The sequence below is a fragment of the Quercus suber genome, unplaced genomic scaffold, assembly GCF_002906115.3.
Source record: "Quercus suber isolate HL8 unplaced genomic scaffold, Cork oak 2.0 scaffold_324, whole genome shotgun sequence".
Taxonomy (NCBI): domain Eukaryota; kingdom Viridiplantae; phylum Streptophyta; class Magnoliopsida; order Fagales; family Fagaceae; genus Quercus; species Quercus suber.
The window spans coordinates 598,304-626,264 of record NW_027069777.1 but is presented as its reverse complement, the minus strand read 5'-3'; the positions used below and the strand labels follow the sequence as shown (position 1 = coordinate 626,264).

General features: G+C 36.4%; 1 long non-coding RNA gene across 3 annotated transcripts; it reads right to left on the bottom strand.

The window, feature by feature from the left end:
- Nucleotides 1-1,073: 1,073 nt before the first annotated feature.
- LOC136071548 (uncharacterized) lies at nt 1,074-27,747 on the bottom strand. Of its 3 annotated transcripts, none has more exons than XR_010632844.1 (4): nt 27,400-27,747; nt 26,813-26,909; nt 26,224-26,683; nt 1,074-1,131 (listed from the first exon to the last, which is right to left on the bottom strand). It is a non-coding gene; the product is annotated as an uncharacterized LOC136071548 (long non-coding RNA). The 3 variants fall into 3 exon arrangements; XR_010632845.1 differs by lacking the exon at nt 1,074-1,131 and having other exon boundaries at nt 26,179-26,491; nt 26,597-26,683; nt 27,400-27,666; XR_010632843.1 differs by lacking the exon at nt 1,074-1,131 and having other exon boundaries at nt 26,179-26,683; nt 27,400-27,655.
- Nucleotides 27,748-27,961: the final 214 nt, after the last annotated feature.

Here is a 27,961-nt window from a genome sequence, read left to right as displayed (position 1 = left end):
TATAAATAATATATATATATATATTATAATAAATATAAAATTTTAGCATAAAACATTTCCTCAATTCAGAACTAATTATTCATGGTTTTAGACTTTAGTATCAACTAGTCGCTAACCTGTGTGACGCATGGGATAATCAGTTAAATAACTATTAAAAATAGTTATAAAAAAAAAGCATGTTCTTTGATTACAAATGTAGGATATTCCACATAACACATAAAGGCCACACCTTGGTTGCTTTATGGCAATCAAAACATTATTACCGACATTCCAATAGCTCATAAGTCATAGCTTCAAACCCAGATTTGGGCACAAGATGAGAGTAGGACCTGTAAAATAAGTATTATTAAGTTATTAATATGTAAAGGGAATAATTTATAACAATAATAGTTTTATACTGAATATATATATATATATATATATTTTTGGTTTAGCAGTTATTAGTAGAATGTAATTAGTTTAAATTTCTTTATTAGTTCTATCATTTCAGTAAAAAAAAATCCTTATTAGTTGATTAGATTTCTTTATTAGATAAGAAAAGAAAAGTGAGAGTTATATATTAATCTAAACTCTGTGATTGGTTTTATATAGAATAATTTAAAATATGAACAATAGTAAAAGCCTTAATATTGTTCACATTTATTTCTTTTCTAGTACAATTCCAACAACAAATGAAGCATCAAATTAATAACCTTTACACACATTTTTAACTATTTAGTTTGATCCTTAAAAAAAAAAGGTGGAGTAACATTGAAAGCAAATTTTTACATTGCAAATATTTTGAAGGGATAAGCATAAGTTTAAACGTGATAACTGATAAGTTTACCAAGCATAAAATTTAAAATAAGAACAATAGTAAAAGCCTTAATATTGTTCACATTTATTTCTTTTCCAGTACAATTCTAGCAACAAATGAAGCATCAAATTAATAAGGTTAACAGTTTTATTGATCAGTATAGGGCTAAACTTGTTGCAAAGTAGTTTGATCAGGTCAATGACCTTGTTCACGATAAGTATGGCTACTATCTGAAGCCAAAACAAAATAAAATCATCATTGCATCATCACATCATGTTCACAACAGATAAGTGAATAGAAGGAAAAAAGAATAATTTTTTATAATATTTTGTTTTCTGCATCAAATAGGGAAACAAACACTATTAGAAATACTGAATTGAAGTATTGTATTTCATAATCAAGGAATATACATGTGATGCCTTTATATAGGAGGCATATGTGTGCGGTACAAGTAAGCATATGTGTGTGGTACAAGTAAAGTCTAGTACAAGTGTGCTATACAAGTAAACCAGCTGGGCCTAAAGCCTATAATATACATTAACAGCCCCCCTCAAGCTCAAGGTGGATGTGAGACCAGCTTGAGGTTGTCAACCAAATCACGAGTGCGTCCCTTAGGAAGTGCCTTGGTGAAGATATCTGCAAGTTGATCTTTGGAGGAGACGGAGAAAAGCTTGAGAGCACCATGGACAAGATGAGAACGGATAAAATGACAATCAATCTCGATGTGTTTAGTCCGTTCATGGAAGACGTCATTATGAGCAATATGAATGGCACTCTGGTTGTCACAATAAAGGGGAGTAGCAGAGGATGTGGACACACCCAAATCCTTAAGAAGCCGTCATAACCAAAGGAGCTTAGATGTGGTGTCAGCAAGAGCACGATATTCTGCTTCAGTACTGGAGTGGGGCACGAAAGTTTGTTTCTTATTTCGCCAAGAAATCAAAGAAGAACCAAGGAGAAAGCAATAACTTGTAGTGGACCTATGATCAGTGGGATCTCCTGCCCAATCAGCATTAGAGAATGCACGGAGTACAAGAGGAGACTGAGCTGAGTAGAAAAGGCCATGGAAGAGAGTGCCATTCAAGTATCGTAGAATGCGCAGAACAGCAGCATAGTGAGTCGATCATAGAGCAGACAGGTACTGGCTCACCTGATGAACAGCATAAGAAATGTTTGGACGAGTAACTGTGAGATAAACTAGGCTGCCAACCAATCGTCTGTAAAGAGAGGGATTAGACAATGGTTTTCCCCCCAAGGGTGTCAGATGCGCATTAAGTTCAACTGGAGTGTCAACAGTCTTGCTGTCAGTGAGTCCAGCTCGAGATAAAAGGTCAGATGCATACTTGGATTGAGTAATATAAAGACCATCTGTGGAACGAGTGATCTCAAGACCCAAGAAATAGCTGAGATGTCCAAGGTCTTTCATCTCAAACTGCTGACTAAGAAAATCCTTGAGTTCTTGAATGCCACTGAGGTCATCACCAGTTATGATCATATCATCCACATATAGGAGAAGCAAAATGGTGCCTTTATCATTGCGACGAAGAAATAAGGCAGAATCATAAGGACTGGCAGTGTAACCCAAGCGAAAGATGGTGGAGCTGAACTTGGCAAACCAAGCTTGTGGAGCTTGTTTAAGGCCATAAAGTGCACGTCGAAGGCGACAAACCTTGTTTGTTTCAACAGAAAGACCAGGAGGAGGTTGCATATAGACTTCTTCATGCAGATCCCCATTAAGGAAGGCATTTTTAACATCCATCTGAAAAAGATCCCATTTACTAGCAGTAGCAACAGCTAAAAGGGCACGAACAGAGGAGATACGGGCAACTGGAGCAAAAGTCTCTTCATAATCAATCCCATACTCCTGTGTAAAACCTTTTGCAACAAGACGAGCCTTGTAGCGCTCGATGGACCCATTGGAGCGAGTCTTGATCTTATAGATCCACTTACAACCAACCACAGACTGACTAGGAGGGAGAGTAACCAGATCCCAAGTATGGTTTTTGGTTAATGCATCAATTTCCTCTTTCATTGCTATCTGCCATAAAGAGTCAGTAGAGGCCTCACGATAGGTTTGGGGCTCATGGAGTGTAGCAAGGGCAATGTAACAATGATAGTCAAGTAAATGTGCAGGAATGGATCTTACCCGGGTTGAGTGGCGAGGTGGAATGTCTTGTGGAGGATCTTCAGGCGGAGCAGGAGCAGGGGACCTAGGCTCAAGGTGGGTAGCTCGTCATCAACCTGTTCATCTACAACCTGTCTAGGAGAATCATCAAAAATATCTGGAGATGGAATAGAGAAGTCCAAAGGAGGATTAAGAGTATCTGTAGAAGGAACAGGAGACTCATCTGGAAAGATTTCTAAAACAAAAGAGTTAGTTAGGGAAGAACGAAAATGAGAGAGTTCAATAAACAAGCGGTGTTCCCAAAAGACAACATTACGAGAAACACGAAGACGATGAGAGACAGGATCATAGTACCGATACCCTTTTTGAGTTTCACCATAACCAAGGAAACAACAAAGTCTAGATCGAGGCTCGAGTTTGTTGTGCTCATGAGGCTGAAGAAGAACGAAACAAGCAGATCCAAAAGAGCGAAGGTAATAATAGTCAGGGGGTGACCCAAAAAGGCGCTCATACGGAGTCTGATTATGGATGACAGTGCTTGGAATGCGATTAATGGCATGAATAACATGAAGAGCGGCTTCACCCCAAAATGGGGCAGGAACTTTAGCAGAAAGAAGAAGAGCACGGACAATGTCAAGAATATGACGAAGTTTTCTTTCTGCTCGACCATTTTGTTGAGAGGTGCCTGGATAGGTTAGATGATGTACAGTGCCATAGGAATGTAACAGAGCTTGAAAAGCATATTGAGTATATTCAAGAGCATTATCAGAACGAAAAGTTTTGATATGTTTGGAGAATTGTGTTTCAACCATTTTTGCAAAGTTACTATATATTGGTAAGATTTCAGAACGAGATTTCATAGGAAAGATCCAACTATAACGAGAATAATCATCAATAAAAACAACAAAATAACGAGATCCACCAATACTAGTAACAGGAGAAGGTTCCCAAACATCAGAATGAATTAACTCAAAAGTACTATTAGAGATAGATTCACTATTATTGAAAGGTAAAGCTGGCTGTTTTCTTAACTGGCATGAAGTACAATCAAAATTGTCTTTGGACATAGAACCCAACAGACCCTTAGAAGCTAACTCTTGTACCCGAGAAGATGAGGCATGACCAAGACGAGAATGCCAAAGTGCGAGAGAAGGTAAGGAAGAAACTGCAGCAGCTGCAGTAGCAACAAAGACAGGAGCAACAGGTGGAAGATGAAGATTGTCCACGGGAAACATACGCCCAACCCTAGGACTGGTCCCAAGCTCTTGCCCCATCCTCGAATCCTGCATAATACACCCAGAATAGTAAAAAATAAGGCAATATCCTAGTTCAGCTAATTGTCCCACAGAGCACAAATTATAGGATAGGTTAGGTACATGGAAGACCCCAGGAACAGAGAGGTTAGAGATTGAAACAAAACCTAGACTATTCCCATGCATGGTGGAACCATCAGCTATATGAATATTAAGAGGATGTGGTGCAGGGTCAAGTTTGGAGAATAAGGATGAGTGAGGTGTCATGTGATTGCAACAGGCAGAATCAAAAAGCTAAGTTTGAGACTTACCGGGCAGAACTGAGAGAACAGTGGAAAGATATGCATTACCAGCCATACGAATAGCCTGAGCTATGATCTCCTGTAGTTCAGTAAGGGAGAGGTTGATAGATCCAGAAGACTGGGACTCAGCTGAAATGGAAGGCATCGGCTGAGTAGGCTCAGTATTAGCAACAGCAGCAGTAAATTTGTTGTGACAGTAACAAGTCTCAATGGTGTGGCTAGGACGCTTGCAATAATTGCAGAACTTCTTGTTGGTCTGCTTGCGACAATTGCTAGAGCCAGAAGAATCACTTGATTGCTGAGGTTGCTCAATGAAAGGAGCAGAAGGAGTAATAGCCAAAACATTGAACTTATTCTGGGCTTGAAGGGTTGCAAGCCGAGCTTCTTCTCTAACCAACTCATTTACAGCAGTGTCAAGAGAGGGAGGAGGACTACGATTAAGAAACTGACCTCGGATGGGCTCAAAGTCCTTGTGAAGTGACATCAGGAACTCATAGAGACGAAATTCATCTCTAACTGTAGCATATTGCTGAGCATCTTGTGAGCATGCCCAAATCGGATCAGAAAGGTCAATTTGGTCCCAAATGAAGCGAAACTGATCATAGTAGTCATTGATGGATTGCCCTGGTTCTTGTCGAAGTTGATGCAATTCAACTACCAACTGATATTTCATGGATCCGTGAGTAGTGGAGTACCTTTTGGCCAACATATCCCATGCTGATTTTGCATCATCAAAGCTGCCCAACAGATTGGAGATGGAGGGAATGGAAGTATTCCGAATCCATGTGAGGATCATATGGTTGTGACTATCCCATTCAATCATGCGACCAAGGAAGGCAGCATCTTCTTCACTTGCTCCCTTGACAGGAATGGTAATTGAATCAGTACAGTAATGCCAGAGCATGCGACCCTTAAGAAAACTGCGCATAGCTTGAGACCAAGATAAGTAATTCTTGTTCCCCTCCAATACAGTATTGATGGGGCGAGGAAGAAAAACATCCTTTTTATTCATTTAGAAACACAATATGCAAAAACATACTGTAAAAATGAAATCTACGCGAAAAACTGGGTAAGGAGAACCTGAACTGTAAAAGTCAACTCTGGCAAAAAGTCAACGGTCAACGGTCTGGAATGATGACGTAATCACTGCTGAGTGCTGACGTAAGCAAGCTGACGTGTTGCTGACGTAAGCACTGATGATGTCACTAAGGCTGACGTGGCAAGATGATGATGTCAGCAGACCGTGTCTGGCGCGTGAGGCGTGTGTTCGGCGCGTGAAGGCGCATGCAGGCACGTGGAGGAGCGTGTCCGGCGCGTGAAGGCGCGTGGGGGCGCGTGAAGGATCTTGGCGGCGCGTGGCAGTGACGCCGAGAATTGTAGTGGCGCGTGGAGGCGCGTGTGTGGTCCGATGACGATGAAATTTCACAGAAAAGTAGATCGGAGATATTTCTTTCTGATGGTACAATCTGTGGTCTGATCGGAGAGGCGAAAGCGATGGTGGCGGCAAGGCAGTAGTCTTTGATGTACTGGAGTCGCGGTGGAGGCAGTGGTGCTGCTCACAACAACGGCTGCAGATGACACCCAAGAAGACAAGACTGCTTAAGAGCGGCACACCAAAGGATTAGAGCAGTGGCTCTGATACCATGTTAGAAATACTGAATCGTAGTATTGTATTTCATAATTAAGAAATATACATGTGATGCCTTTATATAGGAGGCATATGTGTGCGGTACAAGTAAGCATATGTATGCGATACAAGTAAAGTGTAGTACAAGTACAAGTGTGCTATACAAGTAAACTAGCTGGGCCTAAAGCCCATAACATAATATACATTAACAAAAATAAAGAATAGCAGAACGTTTAGGTTAGTTTTTGGGCCTTCCTCTTATTTCACATATGGACCCTGATTGTATTGAGAGCCTTTTTGTCCTCTGGAAATTTCTGGGCTCACTGTAAATTTTTAATTTCCTTTCACCTCAAATACTACCTACATCCTACAGAAATTACAAATATCCAGATAGTGTTACCCATCTAAGTTTAAGTTACTAAGTCTTTTATTTAGCCAAGAAAAAAAAAAAAGTTCCTAGTCTTTTATTTATTTAACTGAAACTTTCATTAATCAGCAAAATAAATATCATACATTAAGAATAAGAAAACTCCCAAGAAAAGTTGTTAGGGAGTAATAAAACTGCAAGAGACCTTGAAAATTAGAAACATTAAACAAGAGCCCATTTACAGCAATTGTGGGTTGTCGTATTATAACATCTATTAAGAACTTGAACAAACGAGTTAGTCTATTATCATAATAATTTTCACAACTTTGATAGGACGATGTGGGTTCACAATTTCACTACTCACAAATCGCTACGTGAACAAGTTGTAACAAAATTGTGGAAATAATTATGGTACTGGACTTACTCTAAAGAAAGTAGATTTATCTCTTTAAAGTCTTCAAGATAGACTAAGAGACCGTTTGCCTGGCGCGTTGGCGTTGCACGTTTACGTTTTCAACTCTTTTTTTTTTTTTTTTNATATACAAACTATCAAAAGAAAAAAAAAACACAAAAAATATAATCTATTTAGAAACAACCAGGAACTACCCAACATTGCGAAAGGGCATATACTAGTATTGACAAAGACTTGAACTAAAAAAAGTCAATAACTTCGATTTTTTTCGGGAGTGGTGTAGGTAAGAGAAAATGAAACAAAGATTAATTATCTGATCCCACAGGTAAAGGCAATTCCAATAATGAAACTTCCTACAACTTTCCTTAACTCTCCAACATAAAATTATAATACTTTTCCTCTTCAATTATTGTCTCTCTATTTTTTTCTCTTTCTCAAACTGAGCGCACGGACAGTATTTTTTATACCACCAATCGTTCAAGCCAATTCACATCCTCAAGGTCCTCTCTCATCTCCTATGCATGGTTTTGTGTGAATTCTCTGTTTTTTTTTTTTTTTTTAATATTTATTATAGGGCAAATCACAATATTTATTTCTTTCTTTTGTATTTTTTTTTTTTCATTTGTGTCTTTCGTAAAAAGCTAGAATTTGTTATTTGTTAACTAGTTTGTTAGTATTGTTTATTTAGTTTTAGTTGTATCTCCTGTCTCCTTTTTTCCCTTTTTTTTTCATGGCTTAAATACTATTATGGAGGCCTATTTGCTAAAGTTCTAAATTCCCAATCAAAATTTCATTAGTTATTTGAATGAATCATCTTTTCCTAACCTCATTATGCTTCTTGAATAAATTACTCACTGCAATTTCCATGATTATGTTATAATAGTTTTATGTAATTGTGGCCAAATTCCATCACCAATAAATAATTAATTTGTGAGTAATGTTAGAGAGTAGAGATAAAAGTTTTTGACTTTGGTCATAACTTGATAAAATGGTAAGTTGTGGGAGTTCACTTTAACCTAACATTAATACCACTTTTATTATACATCAACCATAACAAGTCACATATTCCATAAGTAATTATGAAAAAAATTGTCATTAGATTTATTTTTAATTTACTAGTATTTACCATGAAATGTGATGGTAAGGCCAACATCGATCTTAGAGTCTAAAAAAAATGACATTTTAACAGTTGTTAATTAAATTTAGTGCCACTAGCTATTTAAAAGTAGGTGAAAATGCACTTTTAGTCCCTACATTTTGGACCAATTCTCGATTTGGTCCCTAAATTGATTCACTCCTAGATCAGTCCCTAATTTCAGAAAATCATTTTTTATTTTGGTCCCTGCCGTCAACCCAGTAACAAAAAATACATACATGGCAAACACAATGCACTGTATGTATATTAGATGCTGATGTGGCTAATAAAATAAAATAAAAAACCACTTCACCATGCCATGTCATCATCTGATTTAAAATTTTTTTTTTATCAATTTGAAAAAAAATTAAAAACATAAAAATACATAGTTTCAGATTTGAACGTGAATACACAAGAACTTAAGAACATGAACCCAGATCACAAGAACTTAAGAACACAAAATTCCTGGGCATTCAATATCTTTCCCAGAAAATTTCACCAAACATTGAAAAATTCACATCTAAAAGGCCAATGCCTAAGATTTTCATCACAACATTTTATTTCCAGCCAAAACCAGAAATTTTCTAATGAAACAAACACACACAAACCTAGCCAATTCGGCTCACAATAACAACAAACCCAACCAACCTCATATATTTTCCTTAAACAATCATCAACATTTTCCCAAGAAAATCAAGATTTTCTTTCAAACCAAACATTAAAATAGCTCACATTTAATAAACCGATGCTTAAAATGCATACAAAATCCCTATCCTCCATCGAAACCTCCAACAAATCAAACCTATAAACCCAGAAAAACCATCGAATCCACATGAAAAAAGACAAACCCAGAAATTTAAAATAAACACAGCAACAAGTGAACAGCAACAAACACTAAAATAGCTCACATTTAATAAACCGATGCTTAAAATGCATACAAAATCCCTATCCTCCATTGAAACCTCCAACAAATCAAACCCATAAACTCAGAAAAACCATCAAATCCACATGAAAAAAGACAAACCCAGAAATTTAAAATAAACACAGCAACAAGTGAACAGATCAGAAACCCACCGATCAAGCCACATCAAGCCACCGATCCTACAATCCGAAACCCACATGAACAGATCAGACCACCAATCAAAAACAATGGCGGTGACACCCTCGGCTCATGAAGAGAACGTGTACATGGTGAAGCTTGCCAAGCAAGCCTAGCGGTACGAGGAGATGGTGGAGTTCATGGAGAAGGTCTTGGTGGTGGTGGAGAGGGAGGAGCTCACTGTTGAGGAGCGAAACCTTCTCTCCGTGGCGTACAAGATCATGATCGGCGCGAGGCAATCCTCGTGGCGCATCATCTCCTCGATCAAGCAGAAGGAGGAGAGCCACAGCAATGAGGACCACGTGTCCATGATCCAGGACTACAAATCCAAGATCGAGTCGGAGCTCTCCAACATCCGCGACGGAATCCTCAAGTTCCTTGACACCAGACTCATCCCTTCTGCCACCACCGGTGACTCCAAGGTCTTCTACCTCAAGATGAAGGGCGAGTGAGCTCTGGCCATGGACAATATAGAGTGAGAGATTCTATCCATTGAGCGTGAAGAGAGTGAGAGAATTTGAGATTATTCTTTCAGTATAGAGATTTTTTCTTAAAGCTGATGAGGTTAAAGAAAAATAAAAACAAAATCAAAAAGAATTAAAAAGATAATTGTGGGGCCAGCTATATAAGGTGGTACTGGTAAGTTTGTAGGGAATGGGCCTGCGGCCCAATGGCCCAATCTGAGGACAGCAATCCGTTAATAAAAGCATGATACGACTAATATAAGAAGAAGAGCCGAGGATTGCACATGAGAATCCAAAATGTGTTCGAGGATAAGATTCACCTTAGAACGATAGTCTGAGGTGGATGTAACTATCTGATTACCCTAGGTAGTCCATAAGGTTGGATTATAATTGAGAAACGGATATGGGATAGTGGAGGCAACAAATATCTTTTGACGTTGCTACCTCCACATTAAATGCTTCTCAGCTAACTCTCTGGCCGCATTAATGTGGAGGTGATGCCTTAACAGTGATCAAGTAGTCTTATAGTGGCTAGTTTAGGATTCTAGAGAGGGGGGGAGGATGGGACAGAAAGGAGTTCCTAGGATAGAACCTACACGTGTACGGCGAAAATAAGGGGAGGAACGTAGTATATAACATAAAAAGGAATAACATTGTGGGAGGGACAGAAAAAAAAAAGAAACCAGAGAAAGAGAGGCTTTTCCTATCATTTAGAGCTAGTTCTTTCACCCACTCTCTAAAAAATTTATTGTTTGGACTTGTTGGACAATTTTTCCTTTTCATTTTAGAAGACTTTTCCAAATTGAGTCCCTACAATAATGATTTTTGATTTTTTAAGAAATGATTTTAGTTTAAATTGGATTTAAATTTTTTTTTTTTTAATTTAATTGACTTTTTTTTATAATTTTCTGAGTTGACTTTTTTTATTAATTTAAATGCTGATGTGCATTTAAAAAATGCTTAATATAATTTATTATTATTATTCTATTAGCTACATCAGCAAACAGTGTATTCCGTTTGTCATGTATGCATTTTCTGTTACTGGGATGACGGCAGAGACCAAAATAAAAACGATTTTTTGAAATCAAGGACTGACCTAAGAGTGAAATCAATTTAAGGACCAAATCAAGAATCGTTCCAAGGAGACCAAAAGTGCATTTTCACCTTAAAAGTATAATTAAACAGTAAAATAAGATAGGGACAAGATCTTCAATTATCTTTAAAGCATTTCCAAGTGCCACTACCTATATAAAAGCATAGTTGAACGGTGAAATAAGATTTACAAAAGTCAAGAAAAGTGAGCATAATAATAGTGGTGGGGGGGGAGGAACACAAACCAAAGTTAAAAACTAAGGTGAGGATACACATGAAGAAAAATATTCTCTCTTTCAATATATGCAAATCTGACACTATGTGACCCATAAACAGTTGCATAAGTAGAGAAAATATTTACACATTGATTATCCATCATATCTCTTAAAAAAAATATTTTCTACAGTTCACACATAAAAAAAAAAAGGCATATACTAGAAAATACATAGCTCAAAAATTAATTAATCAATTGTTTGATCAAATTGAGTACCCAATGTAGCAAAGTGTATGCATGTTATGTGTGAAAACAATGAGATATATGACTGCAAAGCTACAAGATGGATACAAAAACAATGCAATGCATGTGAATCCTAAACATAAATGATGCATGAAAAAAATACGTCATGATGCATGCTCTAATGCAGTGAAACTAAGTTCAATATAAGTTCAAATTCACAAAATTGGCTTGAACATAGGGTTTCTAATAAAAACCCTAAAATTGAAAACAACTTGTTAAGATTTTGGAAATATTTGACTAATTGATAATCACACAAGCTAGAATACATAATATAATGATCAATTACATCAATTCAACAAGCCAGTTGCATCAATTGAACCTAATTTGAACAAATCCCCAATTCGGATACATTCAAGCTCTAGAATTTCCAATTTCTCAAATATTAAACACATTTTGCATTAAGATCAAGGAATATTTAATCTTGGATGGCCACAGCAAGATCATACACAATAAAATGTACCAAGTTTAACAAAGAGTAACTTGTGTAGTGTGTGCAACTAGTAAAAGTTTGAAATACATGTGAAGTGATATGTGAATAGCAATCAATCACAAAGTCTACAAAATCCATCACATATAATTCAAAAGAGACTATCACCTAAAGAGTTACATCATATAACTCTCACATCTCCTAGATCATAAGCGTTCAATCATGTAAGTTTCTTAAATTTTGCCTCATAATATACACATAAACTTTAGTTATGTGATTTGGCATCAAGCCTAATAGTACACACCAATTTTAAGCATTAAGCATTTAAACCGAAGCTACACCTTATGTTCTTTTTGTGCATGTGCTACACTTTTTCGAGCACAGAATCTTACGATATGCACTAAAGTGTTCATGATTAGCTAGTGAATAGTGGTGAGATGGTTATTTATGCCTTTCTCAAAAGGATCAAGTCCGACAATCAAAGGCATGTGACTTCAAGTTCAAGACAAAGTGATCAAAAACTATAAACATCTTTCCCACACAACATGCACTACAAAGCTTCAGCTAGTAAAATGCAATAAACAAGCTCATCAAAGCTAAACAAGGTACATAAACTTGTTATGTAAAAATAATATGGCCAATCCTTGATTATAAATCCAAGATGTGAAATACAAAACACAAAAATCTTTTTGGTTTTAAAAACTATATGACCAAAAACAAAAAGGCACATATTATGCTAAATGAACAATGCAAATGCAATACATGATAGTGCTTAAATAAGCTATAGAGGGTATACAAACAAGAAATATCAATTTCTTAATTAACCCTTGAGTACATGTACAAATTTGTACATACTCACCAAAAATCAGAAATAGCTTAGCACTTATATAACACATACTATTCAAGTTTCTCCACAATGTCAAGCATGTTCTAAATCAAGAGAGAGATATCATAATTCATGTAATCCTCAAGAAAAATAAAACAAGACTCAAAATAAAATATTTTTGTCCTTTTGAAAATTTTTCAATGTTTTTAGATTTTTTTTTATTAAAAAAAAAAAAAAAACTAAAATCAACAAAACAACCAAAAACAGAAACAAAACATGTCCACAATTAATTAAAAGAATTAAATTAGGGATAAGTTAGCAACACTCACCTTAGAGAATCTTTTCTCACCCATTTAGCACGAGTCTTCGGCTTTGTAGGTGAAAATCCATGTGAAGCAGAGTGTATTTGAGGAGTTACACCAATCTTCTGAGAAAGACTAAAATCCTGCAATTTCTTTTCACAAGCCAACAAGCTTAAATTTTTTAAAAGCATATGAAACAATTTATTTGGACTTATGGTAGGAGAAATATCATCACATAGCCTAGATTGAAACACAAAATGCTTAAAATTCAATTTATGACAATTAGGATGAATGTGACCATGGACACCACAAAAATGACACATAGGAATAAATTTAGGAACATCAGTATTCCTAACAACAAATCTAGTCTCAAATTTTGGTTTTTGCCTCAACAAAGAACAATTTTGTCTAATATGACCAACAACACCACAAAGATGACAGGTAGGGACAAAAACAAATTTATTATGCTCTCTAACAGTAGGTTTAGACATAAGTTTAGAAACTTCAGCGTCTACATCAGAACTTTTACTTTTGTCTAACCTAGCAAAATAAGCCTTTTTTTTTTATTATTCCTCTTGAAAGGAGGGATATAAACTTTCTCAGTTTTAGGCTTAAGAGAAACAAAAACACTTCTGTTATCAACAACAGCCTTGGTACTAGTCAAATTTTCAATTTTAGCTTTAGATTCAACTAACTCTTATTCCAAGCTTTTTATCTTCTTATCTTGAGAGGAAATTTTATTTCCCAAAAATTCATTCTTTTTATTTGATTCATCTAATCTAACAACCAATTCCTCTTTTTCAAGATTAGCCAATTTTTAACTCTTCTTTGAATTTCTTACAAATTTTCAAAGATTTAGATAATTCCTTACGAAGAGTTTCACAGACATCAATAAAATCAACAGAAGCATGAGCAGAAACATGATCAGAAAGACACTTCAAATTATCCATGATAACAGGGGTCAAGGATCAGCTCTTAGATCAAAAAATCTAAAACAGAAGAGCTACCTACTCTGATACCACTTGAATGGTTTTTAGACCCCTTAACCCAACCAGATTAACCTAGTTAATTAACCAAGTGATTAACTTAGTCAAATTATGCAAATTTAGGTTATCCCAATCAAACAATCATATTAAAAATATAAAGCAGCGAAAAAGTAAATAACACAATGATATGATGACCTAGGAAACCACACGGTAAAAACCTAGGGAGGATTTGACCTAGCTATTCTCAAGGTAAACTTGAATCCACTATATGAAAGAATCGAAGTTCATACAAAAGGACTTACAAGCTCCCTCGCTTGACTTCCTAATGCTACCCACCAGTAGAACTTACTAACACGACCATGTGCAAGCTCCGAATTCACGACCTCCTTCTTTCTTGGATTTTCCACAAGATACAAGCACTCTCGCTTGTTTTTCTTTAAGCTTCAATGGCAGCAACTGAGTTGATCATCAAGATGTTGATATTAACTCTATCTTGAAAACTCTAAGTATATGTGAAGGAAAGCTCCTCAAGGATCTCACAAGAGATTCACACAAACTGCAAAGTATGAGCAACAATACAACCAGAGCAACTCTCAAAAATATGGCTAAGGTTTTGCCTTATATACCTAGGGCAAAAACATAAAACCCAAAATGTTTAATGAGATAGGGCTGAGTTGGAAATTCTGCAGAAAAACATTCTGACCGACTTTTGATCGCTTTTGATCGATTAAGCCAGGCCGAAATGCACCAATGCATCGCAGCCTCTCGATTCCAACTTTACATGAATTACACAACTTTGAGCAAGCCTAAACAAGACTAAACATATTGTTTTGATCATGATTTGCCAACATTACACATTAGAGTTCTAAATACACCAAATCCTAAGTCTTTAGAACCTAACAAGTGTGTTCAAAAATTCAAAAACCCATAAAAAGTTGAAAAATCTTCAAAAAGTTTGATCACTTGTTTTATGTATATCACATGTGAGTTTGGCTTAGTACCTTCATACTAATGGCATAGTGCATTTACGAGCTTAGCTTGTTTCTATATGCACATTTATCTATGTGGAAGAAATCTTGAAAACTATGTGTAATTGTTGTAAATAGATCTTCAAGCTTGTCATGAATGATTAGTTAATAGTCTTGATGGTCTTGATACTTGCATAGACTTATTCCTATATCTCTTCCCACTTTATTATTATTATTATTATTATTATTATTTTGTTTTGCAAAAAAGCTCACCAAATGTAAATCTCCAAATGAAAAAAGATATTGAGCTACAAAAACCTATCGCACATACTAGTATTTGACTAGGAAAAAGGGAAAACGACTTTTGTTTTGAAATGTATGGTGCTAAAAAAGCCAAAGGCTAATTCTCAATGTTGAAATATAAAAAATTTCAAGCACCGATCTCAAAAAGAGATGTATTATCCAAAAATGGATCAAATGTCATGATTTATGTAGAAGCCAAATGAAAAGCTTCTAAGTTGTGTACTCAATTTGTGGGAGGTTATATATGTTCATTTCTATAATTGAGATAGACCACTTGATTTAGTACCAGTTGTATATGACTTGATTAAATTGATCATTGAATCTTCATTTTGCAGATTTTAACTTAGGGTTTTGTAAATTGGTGATTTTTTCGAAAAGGGGTTGGGTTCTTCATTTTGTGAAATATTTTCCAAAATTTTTTATTAGGCTGAGTCCCATTTGGTGTTTGTGCATCTGTGTTGGCCCCTTGTAGCATTTTATCATGTATTGAGGCATATTTTCACTATGTTCATGCATGTTACATCATTTTTGTGCTTTATTGCATGTTAGTTGTTTGACAAAATGTCCTAGTGACATTCGTGTGCTAAATTGGATTCAAGTAAATTCCAATCTCTAGGTTTACACTTGTTTGACCTCGTTTAACTTGTTTTGGTCACTATTTATGTGTTTCACACACTTTGCCCATGTTGCACGCACTGGGCACACACCTAGGCACCAAGCACACCCTATGCATCTCATGTTGCATTTTCATGCATCAGCACATGCACACATATGGACACACATGCACAGCATATGCACAGACTGTTACACTCACTTCATTCATGCATTATGTCTATGTTCACTTATTTTATCTGTTTAGCATGTTATTTTGAGTCTATGTGCTTTGTTTTGAGTTGTTTATACTCTGTTTTCGGTTATTATTACCGTGCTTTGAACTAACTTGAATCTAATCAAGTTCTATGTTATGTTTTGTGTTTTTGTACATGTTTTTGGTTTGTTCTGTGGTCATGTGTGCAGATGTCTCCATTCAAAAGCTTCGCAGTGAAAGGAGGCAGCAGCAAAGGGAAAGAGCCGATAATTGATGTTGATGAACCGTCACCTAGTTCAAAAAGGACATGTTTTTCAACCGAAATTTATGACCCTGACCTGTTCAGATCTTATGCTGCATTTCAGACCTATAGGAACTATTTTCAAGATGCTTCCTTGCTGGTTGAAAGGGCTGTTGACCAACCATCTCTCCGTGAAACTAATATTCCAATTTGGTTTGCAACTAAAGATTGAAACTTTTTGCTTTCAATTCTTGAGGATGCATATGAGAACATGGTAAAAGAGTTCTATGCCAATGCCATTGTAGAAGGAAAAGAGTTAAAATGTTGGGTTTGAGGAAAAAGTTTCTTAGTGACAACAGTTTATTTGGCAAAAATCTTACACATTAACCGGCCAATACTTCCCATACCACCGGTATATGATAAGCTAAATTCAAATGAAAAGGTTCTTAAAGAAACTTTAGGAGCTAATTTAGAATTCTCCTCAAATAGGAAATCAATTAGTGCGGCATCCCTTTCTCCAGAATTGCGACTGCTCACAATGATCATGTGTAGCAACCTCTATCCTCTGTCAAGCACCGGGTATATGAATCTCAGTAGAGCATTATTCTTGCATGATCTAATCACTGATGAAGAGATTGATGTGTGCTCTCATATCTTCCACATCTTGGCCAAAATGGTTGACCAAACTGCTTCCAGGAATTGTATTCCTTTCTGTCGCCTTATCTCAAAAATTTTAAAGCTCAAAGGTGTCCATCCCTCGGAAGATGAGCGCCCATACCCAACGCCAAGTCCAATTAACATTCGTACTCTCTATGCAAGTATGAGTCACACCAAAAAGAATACTGTAAAGTTGTGATTTACAACTATGTTTTATATTGGCTTTATTCTATGACAAAATGTGTTGTAATTACTTTAATTCATTTTCTTGTATTTTGTGGGATTTAATTGTATTGGGTTTAGTATCAAGTTGGTGAAGACTCAAACTTTATTGAAGATCAGTGGATCTCGCGGGTGTGTCGCTGGAAGCTAACCCGCGAAAGATCCATGTGAGAAGAACATGACTGGAAGCTGAAGAGTCGTGCCAGGCTGTCATTTTCGCAAGTGTCTCGCAGGTAAGGCCTTCCCACGAGATAGTAGCGAAACATTCTGCCTGGAGGTTTTTTAAGAGTGACTTTCTTACCCTTCACCCATACTATATATACCCTCATTACTCACAAATGTATGAAAGGCTATTCAGAGAGAAAAACCCTAGAGAGGTTTCCTAAAACACACACGCCCATCTTTTGAGAGAGAGCTACTCATCCTTAGTGAGAAATCACTGTAGCCTCTTCTCCGCCCCTCTCCCATTATCATACCTTGAGAGGAGATTTGTACCCAAACACAACCCACACATATTCAAAGTGTAGAGAGTGTTTTGGAGCTGTTGGGAAGCATTGGAAGAAGCCGATGATGGCAAGTGCAACATGGAGCTTATTGCAGGATCCAGAGAGCTAGACAAGACACGGTTCCTAGAAGCCTTGTTGGAGTAGGAGCTTGGAGGGCTTAGGTACATTAGGTAGATTAGGCTTGGAGGGTCTCTTACTAACCCATGTATCCCAACTGATTGTCTAGTGGATCGATTTCCGCTTGGAGGGCGACGGAGAGATTTTTCGCCGAGTTCTTCGGTTTCCTCTTCGAAAACACGTCTCAGTATTTTCTGTTTTTGCATCTTTCTTCCCTACTCTTTTATATTCCATTATACTGCTGTGTTGCTTAATTTATGGATTAAAGTAGGTTATTTGTTCATCCGCTCGCATTTACACTGTTCTGCACTTAGTATTAAGTTAATGTAAAATCTATTGAGCCATAATTTTAATTGGGGTTCTAAATTGCTTTTGTGTTTTCAACACATTTTCGAGGTTTCAATTAGTATCAGAGCCGGTACACTTGTTTTGGTTTAAATACCTAAGTATGATCCTTGACCCCTTATGTCTATTTGCCATGGATTGTGCTTTGTATGCCTCTTTGTATGATTTGGTTGGTGATGAATATAATATGCCATGTGTTTGCGATAATACCTCTATGAGTGTTAATCCTCATAATTGTGATGACATGTTACTTGAATCTATGGGTCTTGTTGACAAACTCTTGAAGAAAGAAGCTAAGAAGTTTCAAAAGAATTTGAGCAAGTTCATTTGTGAAAAGGATGATTTGATTGCTATGCTCAATGAATCCAATAAATTGGTTGAAGAATATAAGAAGCTTGCTAAAAATTCTCTTGAAAAAATGAAAGAGTTTAAATGTTTAAATATGGACTTGGATGCTAAACTTGTTTTGTCTAACAAACTTGTTGATGATCTTAAATGTGAAAATGAATCTCTTAAGATGCATGCCAAGTGTTTAATTACTGAACTTATTGTTAAAAAGGTTGAAAATATATGTTGCAATCATGTTGTGGTACCCGATTTTGTGCCTATTGTGTGTTCTACCTCAAAGGACAAATCGGTGTACATTCTTCCACATAAAAAAAAATCAAAAAGTGGAGAGAAAGGCTGTTAAGTCAAAGCCTCCGTTTAAGTCTCAACCTAAGGCTTTGGATGGATCTAAGTTTGTTCCAACTTGCCACCATTGCGGTGTGATTGGTCATATAAGGCCTCAATGTTCTAAGTTGAAGAGAGAACAAAACCAAGTTGCTAGATCCATTCCCAAAAAGCCTAATGGACCTAAACACATTGTTTGTCACCATTGTGGTGCCCTTGGTCATCTTAGACCTCATTGCTCTCAGTTTCAAGCTCTTAAAAGAATCAAAAGTAAAGAGAAACTTGAGCTTCTTAGAAGTTGTGGTAAAAATAATAAACCGAATTTGAGTGAAAATAGCATGTTGTTAACGAAAGTGTTTAATGCTCTTAACTCCTTGACTATATGCATCTCCAGTTCTCATTCTCCTAACCATCGTCTCACTTCTCTTGAGACACTTATTCCAAACAATCATTCCATTTGGATGAGGAAGGGTTTCTATGGTTGAGCTTTTGCTCCTTTGGTCTTTGATCTAATTCTTTCGATCTTTGTAAGACCCTTCATACATTGAATGTCATATCTTCATGCATTTGTGCATTTTGCATTTATTTGTGTGCATTGCTTTTGTTTTGATCTTACTTTTTTGTCTTTGTTTTGTGTGAGTAAAAAATCCAAAACCACATAAAAAGTGAAAATTTTTAAAAATTTGATCGTATATGTTTGAGCACATATCTCATGTGAGTTTGGCCTTGTACCTTCGTACTAATGGCGTAGTTCATTTACGAGCTTAGCTTGTTCTGTATGCACCTATTTCTGTGTGGAAGAAATCTCGAAAACTATGTGTGATTGTTGTAAATAGATCTTCAAGATTGTCATGAATGATTGGTCAATAGTCTTGTTGGTCTTGATACTTGCATAGACTTGTGTCTATATCTCTTTCTACTTTATTTTTATGTTTTTGAAAAAAAATAGCTCACCAAATGTAAATCTCCAAATGAAAAGAGATATTGAGTTGCAAAAACCTGTCGCACATACTAGTACTTAACTAGGAAAAAGGGAAAGCGACTCTTTTAATGTAATTTGTACGGTGCTCAAAAGCCAAAGGCTAAGTCTAAATGTTGAAATATCAAAAATTTCAAGCACCAATCTAAAAAATGAGATGTATTATCTAAAAAGGATCAAATGTCATGATTTATGCAGAAGCCAAATGAAAAGCTTCTAAGTTTTATAATCATTTTCTTGTGGGAGGTCATATATGCTCATTTCTATAATTGAGATAGTCCACTTGTCTTAGTACTAGTTGTGTATGACTTGATTGAATTGATCATTGAAGCTTCACTCTAGTCTAAGGACTATTCCACACTTGATCCTCACACACAACACACAAGATTTTTGTTCAATGAATGTCTATTTCATTTGTGTGATTGTACATGTTCAAATGTGATGTGTGTGTGCTTAACCATACGTGGATCAAACCAAAAAGATTTTTGTTCTTTTTGTTTGCCTTTGGAGGTGATTTGTATCACCTATTTTTTTCAAATTTTTCAAATTTTTTTTTGTGTGAAAAACATGTTTTCTGGGTGTTTTCGTGACTTATTTCATGTTTAAGTTCAGTCACGAATGAAAGGGTCCATTTCTCAAGTTTTCCAGTTTTGGACAGAGAGTTTCGCGGCTATTTCGCGAGTAAGGCTTACCTACGAGATACCTGCAAGATACCAGCGAAAGTTTCGCGGGATTCTAAGTAGCAAGATTCCAGTGAAAATTTTCAGATCAGCTTTTTAAAGGGCATTTCGTGGGTCATTTGTTTTAAACGTCTCCCATCCTCTCCCAAAGCCCTAGTTTAATGTTTCTAAATCAAAACCCAACTAAATTCAAGTATTTTTCATTCCATAAACATCTCTAAGGTAATCTTTAACTCTTTTCATTGATTTTGATCCTCAGATTACGTTTTTGGGGGTTTTATGTTCATAGTTAGGATTTTCTCAAATGGGAGTTGGAAAACTTATTTTCTGTCAATCTTTTTGATTGGGTTTTGTTTTGAATGATGATTTGCTTTGGATTTTGGCCCCTTGTGGCAAAAATAACATGTATTTAGGCAAGATTTTCATATGTTCTTGCATTGTTTATCATACATGTGTAGTGTGTGCACTCTAAGTGTTTGATAAAATGCTCAAATGACATTTTCTCATTGTTTTGGACTCTGATGAGTCCCAAACTTTGGGGATCACCATAATTATTCATATTTATCATGTTTTGATCTTTGGTGGTGTGTTTTGTACACTTTGCCCCTTGAGTGCCTTGCTCATGCATTGGTTATGCATCTCACATGCTAGATGCACACACTTTAACACTTGACATGTTTTTGCTTTCACTCATGCTAGTTAAGTTCTTTTAGACCTTTTAGCACATATAACATTTTCTTGTGTCCATGTCATGTCTAGGTTTACATCATGTTCCATCATCCTTAGCATGTCATGTTCTTTATGTTTTATAGCATTATTTTAAAATGTTTATCTTATGTTTGAGTTTCATTTTCTCATTCATCTTGCACCTCACATGCATCATCTTTTACCTTTGGTCATATCTTCTTTTCTTTCCATCCTTCCTCTTGATTAATTTGTCTATTCGTGACAAAAAATGGGAGAGTATCGTCATTTCTATATGACTAATGTGCACACTCTTAGGGGGAGAAATTCTACCTTGTGCATATTCGTAGAGGGAGAAAGCCATAGGGAAGATGCATATACCAAGGGGGAGAAGACATTGTTTTTGAGAAAACCTTGATTTACTTTATGCTTGCTTTCTCGTTGCTTTATGATGCTTTGTGTTACTTTTAGTATCTATGCTTTGCATCATGTTCAAATGATGAACACTTTTGTGCCCATGTTGCTTTTGTAAGCTTTTAGGGTTTGCTTCTTTGCACTTTGTAGGCTTTGTGGTGTGTACCTTGTTTATGCAGCCTTTGTACTTTGTTAAATCAGTACTTCTAACTAAATATTATGCATTTCCTTCTAAGTACTATCACTCTTGTGCCCTTGTAGGATTTTTCCTAGATGCGCATACTTCTTGTACTATGCATTGGTTGAGTGTTGGTCCTTCAAGTGATTTGCCTTGTGTTTGTCAACTTGAATGTTCGGATGTTCATTCCAAGTGTGAATGAGCATTGTGATCACTTAGTTATAGTGATTGCCAATTTGGTTAAGCCATGGTCTATTGCTTTATTCCATTTTGCTTGATCGCATTTTACTTGTTGCATTGTACTTGTCTTTTTATCACCTGATTTACCTTGAGGGTCTAATGTGTTTTGTGCAAGTGTTTCAGGTTACAGGTATACATATTCCAAGTTCATTACAGCTTCTAGATTTAGGTGTGAGTGAGTTTTGCCATTGTTCCCAAACTCATATTTAAGTCTAGAGTCTGTTATAGGGTGTTTTGTCATGGAATAGCCAAATGGGGAGATTGTAAAGTTGTGATTTACAAGTATATTTTATATTGGCTTTATTCCGTGACAAAATATGTTGTAATTACTTTTATTCATTTCCTTGTATTTTGTGGGATTTAATTGTATTGGGTTTAGTATCAAGTTGGTGAAGACTCAAGCTTTATTGAAGATCAGTAGATCTCGCGGGTGTATCACTGGAAGCTAACCCGCGAAAGAGCCATGTGAGAAGCACATGACTGGAAGTTGAAGAGTCGTGTCAGGCTGTCGTTTTCATGAGTGTCTCGCGGGTAAGGCCTTCTTGCGAGATAGTCGCAAAACATTCTGCCTGGAGGTTTTTTAAGAGTGACTTTCTTACCCTTCACCCATATTATATATACCCTCATTACCCACAAATGTATGGAAGACTATTTAGAGAGAAAAAACCCTAAAGAGGTTTTCTAAAACACACACACCCATCTTTTGAGAGAGAGCTACTCATCCTTAGTGAGAAATTACTATAGTCTCTTCTCCATCCCTCTCCCATTATCATACCTTGAGAGGAGATTTGTACCCAAACACAGCCCACACATATTCAAAGTGTAGAGAGTGTTTTGGAGCTGCTGGGAAGCATTGGAAAAAGCCAATGATGGCAAGTGCAACATGGAGCTTGTTACGGGATCCGAAGAGCTAGACAAGACACGGTTCCGAGAAGCTTTGTTGGAGTAGGAGCTTGGAGGGCTTAGGTACGTCAGGTAAATTAGGCTTGGAGGGTCTCTTGCTAACCTATGTATCCCAACTGATTCTCTAGTAGATTGATTTCCGCTTAGAGGGCGGCGGAGAGGTTTTTCGCCGAGTTCTTCGGTTTCCTCTTTAAAAACACGTCTCAGTGTTTTCTGTGTTTGCATCCTTCTTCCCTACTCTTTTATATTCCATTATATTGCTGTGTTGCTTAGTTTATGGATTAGAGTAGCTTATTTGTTCATCCGCTCACATTTACACTGTTCCACACTTAGTATTAAGTTAGTGTAAAATCTATTAAGTCTAATTTTAATTGGGGGTCTAAATTGCTTTTGTGTTTTCAACACATTTTCAAGCTTTCAAATACCAAACAAGAAAGTCATACAACTTCAGGAAGCTCAAGTTCTACCCCTCATGCCTTTGATGAACAGTTAGGAGACATCATGGCTACACTTCAAGAGATTAATACCACAATTTCAAGACTATCTACTATCATGTATTCCCAGCATATTCGCTTTGATGCAAAGTTCACATCTCTCTAAACTCAGATGGACAAAATTCAACGGAAGCTAGAAGAAAATGGAGACTAGCTGTTCCATGACAAAAAGGGGGAGATGGTGTCCATGTTGTAAAGGAGGAGAAAATGGTGTCATTGATATGGAGGAGTGCAGTGATAGGGAGAGGAGAAGCTAGAACACCTGTTTTTGTTTACAGTTTTTACTGTTATTGCTTTTGTTTAAAGCTTTGATACTCTGTTTTTAATTTCAGTTTATTTTCAGTATTTGTGATTTATCTCTATGCTTTGTAGCATTTTCTTTTTGTACTTTGAAGATATTGCTGATATGTCTTAAGTACTTCACTCTTGTGCCCTAGTAGGATCTTGTATTCTAGATGCAAGTACTTCGTGTATTTTGCATTGGTTGAGTGTTGGACATGCAATTGATCCTTTGAATTGTTCTTAATTGCATTACGTGTTCAGATGAGCATTTACTTGCCAAACGTTCATTGTAGTCATTCTTTAATGACTGTTTTTGTTTGATCAAGATATGCTTACATGTTTTACATTATTTAAAAACTTGATCGCACTTTACTTGTTCATGTACTTACCTTGTGTTCTACTTGTCATAAGCTTAATGAAAATTTTGTTTGTGTGTAAGTGTTTCAGGTAACAGGTATATACATGCAAGTGCTTCACAGCTTCTAGATTAGGTATGAATGAGTTTTGCGACTATTCCTAAACTCACGTTTAAGTCTAGAGTCTGTTTTAGGGGTTTTGTCACGGAATAGCCAAAGAGGGAGATTGTAAAGTTGTTATTTACAACTATGTGTTTTGTTGGCTTATATTCTGTGCCAAATTTGATTGTAATTTTATTCAATCTTTTGTACCCTATATTTATTGTGGGATTTCATTGTAAGGGTTGTGTGATAGAGAGAGTAGTGGGAAGACTCAAGCATTTGAAGACTGAAGAAGTTTCATGGGTAGCTCGCAACTTAACATCCCACGAAGTATCTCATGTGCCTTGCACATGCTGGAATTCGAAGAGTCAGGCCAAATGGAGACAGCTGTGTCTCGCGAGTAAAGCTTACCCGCGAGACATTCTGTTCTGCCAGCCTGTCCAGTCTGATACACACTTTCTGTGCCTACACTATTTATACCCACATTACTCACAAATGTTGAGGAGTGCTTCTGAGAGAAAAGCCCTAGCCAAACACCTTAAGAGTTGGAGATTGTTATACCCACAATCCTCTACACATTTGTTTTGGAAATTTCCTCAATTCTTACCTCTCTATTTCCATACCATTGAGAGGTTTGTAAAGTTGTGATTTACAACTATGTGTTTTGTTGGCTTTTATTCCGTACCAAATTTGATTGTAATTTCTATCAATCGTTTATACCCTGTATTTGTTGTGGGAATTGTTGTAAGGGGTGTGTGATAGAGAGTGTGTGAAGACTCAAGCAAGTTGGAAGCTGATGGAATCTCGCGGGTATCTCGCGACTAAGCTTCCCGCGAATTCCAGCATGTGCCCTGCACATGCTGGAATGCGAAGAGTCATGACAGATGGAGACAGCTGTCTCTCGCGAGTATCTCGCGGGTAAGGCCTTCCCGCGAGACACCCGCGAGACACCCGCGAGACATGCTGTTCTGCCAGCCTGTACTGACTGACTCACACATTTTGCACCTATCCTATATAAACCCCCATTACCCACAAATGTTGAGGTATGCTTCAGAGAGAAAACCCTAGCCAAACACATTTGTAATTAGAGATTGTCATCCCCACCTTTCTCTATACACTTGCTTGTGGTATCTCCTCAACCCTTCCCTATCCATTTCCACACCATTGAGAGGTTGATAGCCCAAACACTTACCACACCTTTGGAGAGTGTTGTGTGACATTTTGGTTCTGCTGGGAAGCATTGGAAGAAGCCTGGAATGACAGATGCAACATGGAGCTTGTTGCGAGATCTGGATAACTAAGACAAGACACGGTTCCGAGAAGCCTTGTTGGAGTAGGAGCTTGGAGGGCTTAGGTACATCGGGTAGATTAGGCTTGGAGGGTCTCTTGCTTACTCATGTATCCCAACTGATTGTCTAGTGGATCGATTTCCGCTTGGAGGGCGGCGGAGAGGTTTTTCGCCGAGTTCTTCGTTTTCCTCTTCGAAAACACGTCTTGGTGTTTTCTGTGTTTGCATCTCTCTTCCTTACTCTTTTATATTCCATTATACTGCTGTGTTGTTTAGTTATGGATTAGAGTAGCTATATTGTTCATCCGCTCGCTTTTACACTATTCCGCACTTTATATTAAAGTTGTGTAAAATCTATCGAGCCGTAATTTTAATCGGGGGTCTAAACAGCTCTTGTGTTTTTCAACACGTTTTCGAGCTTTCAATTGGTATCAGAGCGGGTACACTTGCTTGGTTTAAATACCTTAGTGTGATCCTAGACCCCTTGGTGTGTTTTTGAAAAGTGTGTTTGATTATGAAGGATTTGAAAAGTGTTTGTGAAAATGACTCAATGAGCATATTTAAAGATTGTTCCAGCAATGCTGTCTTAGAGTTATTTAAATCCAAGAAACATGCTAGAATTTTTTGTCATATGNCAAGACTGCTAAAAGAAAAGGTCAGAGCAGTGGCTCTGATACCATGTTAGAAATACTGAATTGAAGTATTGTATTTCATAATCAAAGAATATACATGTGATGCCTTTATATAGGAGGCATATGTGTACGGTACAAGTAATAATATGTGTGTGGTACAAGTAAAGTGTAGTACAAGTGTGCTATACAAGTAAACCAGCTGGGCCTAAAGCCCATAATATACAATAACACCAAACATCAAATTTATTTTACAAAACAACAAAGCTTTCTACATCAAATAGGGAAATTAACACCAAACAACAAATTTATTTTAGAAAACAACAAAAGTAATGTGAAAAATGTTAAGGAAATTGATATATGTTATTTAAAAAAAAAAAAAAAAAAAAAAAAAAACCCACATAAACAAAGAGGGAAAGGCTTACCTAACACCAATATGCAGGATTTGTTACAGAAAGAAGACTCTCATTGGAGTTCTCTTCGAGAAATCTTCTCTTAAGGTATTCTTTACTTGATCTTCAAGATGTAGAACTTAAATGAGGTTTATTTGAAGCAGCAACGGTAATAGCAAAATTTCAAAATTGTCTAAATGCTTATACAACTTAATAAGGATAACAATATGTTTAAATGCTTACGTGCCAGATTGGTATAGCTTTTTTTTTAGCTTTTGGAAAAAGGGGTTATTTGAAAAGGCTATTCCTAAAGAAAAAGTATTCTAAAAAGGTTACCGCACAGGCACATGGCTTAATAATGATAAGAATATATCTAAACATATCAGAAAGTGGTAGACCCTCTGACCTCATTGATCACTTGAATATCCAATATACATTATATGTTGCTCTCATTTAAATTCACATAATCACCATTGCAGCTTTCTTTGGCTGACTACAAAGGCATGAAACATTACTTTGATTTAGAATGATTTAATTCAAATTAAAAGATAATCTATATGCTGGCTTAAGTATGTGCAGTAGAATGAACAGAACAAATGAAGCAAGATGAGACGTGGCATACCTTATGGAGTTCATCTAATATAAGTATCCACTGGCCGAATGAGATTCTTGAATTATCATCAACAAAATCATCCATCTTTGGGTTCCCAGGCACGTCCCTGATAAAATGTTGAAATGCACATCTTTAATTTGAATACAAATAGCAATCTAAAAACATTAAGATTAGAAGATTGCATTTTCCTTTGCCTATTCTGAGACTTAACAGAACAAATAAATTTCTACCACAAACCTTAACAATAAATGCTGTAAGTTTGCAAATTAGTGTATATGTGATTTGATAGACCTGCTGCAAGGTATTCATTTAGTTTTCATGTTTTTGTTTCAAATGCTAATGAAGATGAGTTGAATAAAGTGAAGCAAGCGGTACAGTATGGAGTTTCATCATGTATTACTTGGCCGTAGAGACTTATTTTCTTCAGTGAACTGTGAAGATCCAAAAAATGTCCCTATTTTAGATTTTCCTTCATCACTCAGCTATACACAAACTTGCTTACAAAATGGTTTCTAAAAATAAATAAATAAATTGCTGACTGTAATAAGTCAAACTCATTGGACATATTAAAAAAGGTTCTTTAATAGGAATTATACCCTCATATTCAAATTCAGCTCCAGCTGCATTACTTGCATCAAAACCAGGCTTGGCTCAATAGACAGATAACATAATACATTACACATTGACTGAAGGAACTTTCAAAATAGGCCAACTAATACAATAGAGTTTGGTCAGTATAAGTAAAGCAGCAAATAGTTTTAAGTCCCTACCAAGTGAGCAAAAACAACCTTACCATGTGGCTGAGGACCATTCTAAGCAGTAGGAAGTAAAAAAGAAATAAACAAACCAAAATTTAATGGTCTTTTTGTAAAAGAATCAAGATGCAAACAAACACCAAAGTTGACAGTCATCAGGTTTTAGTGTGTGAACTGTACAAACCTTACCATAACTAACAAATAAAATTTGTAGACTAAAAATCAAGATTAGAATTACCATAACTTACAGTGGTGTACCTATTACCATTTTTGACATTCGTCAGGTCTTTTCCATTTATATCCTGTGGGTTTTTTAATAAGATTTAAGCTTTCCCACTCTCCTCTCATTCACCAGGGGCTGTTCACTAAGCTATCCTTAGCAATGGGTTTCAAATTATGACAA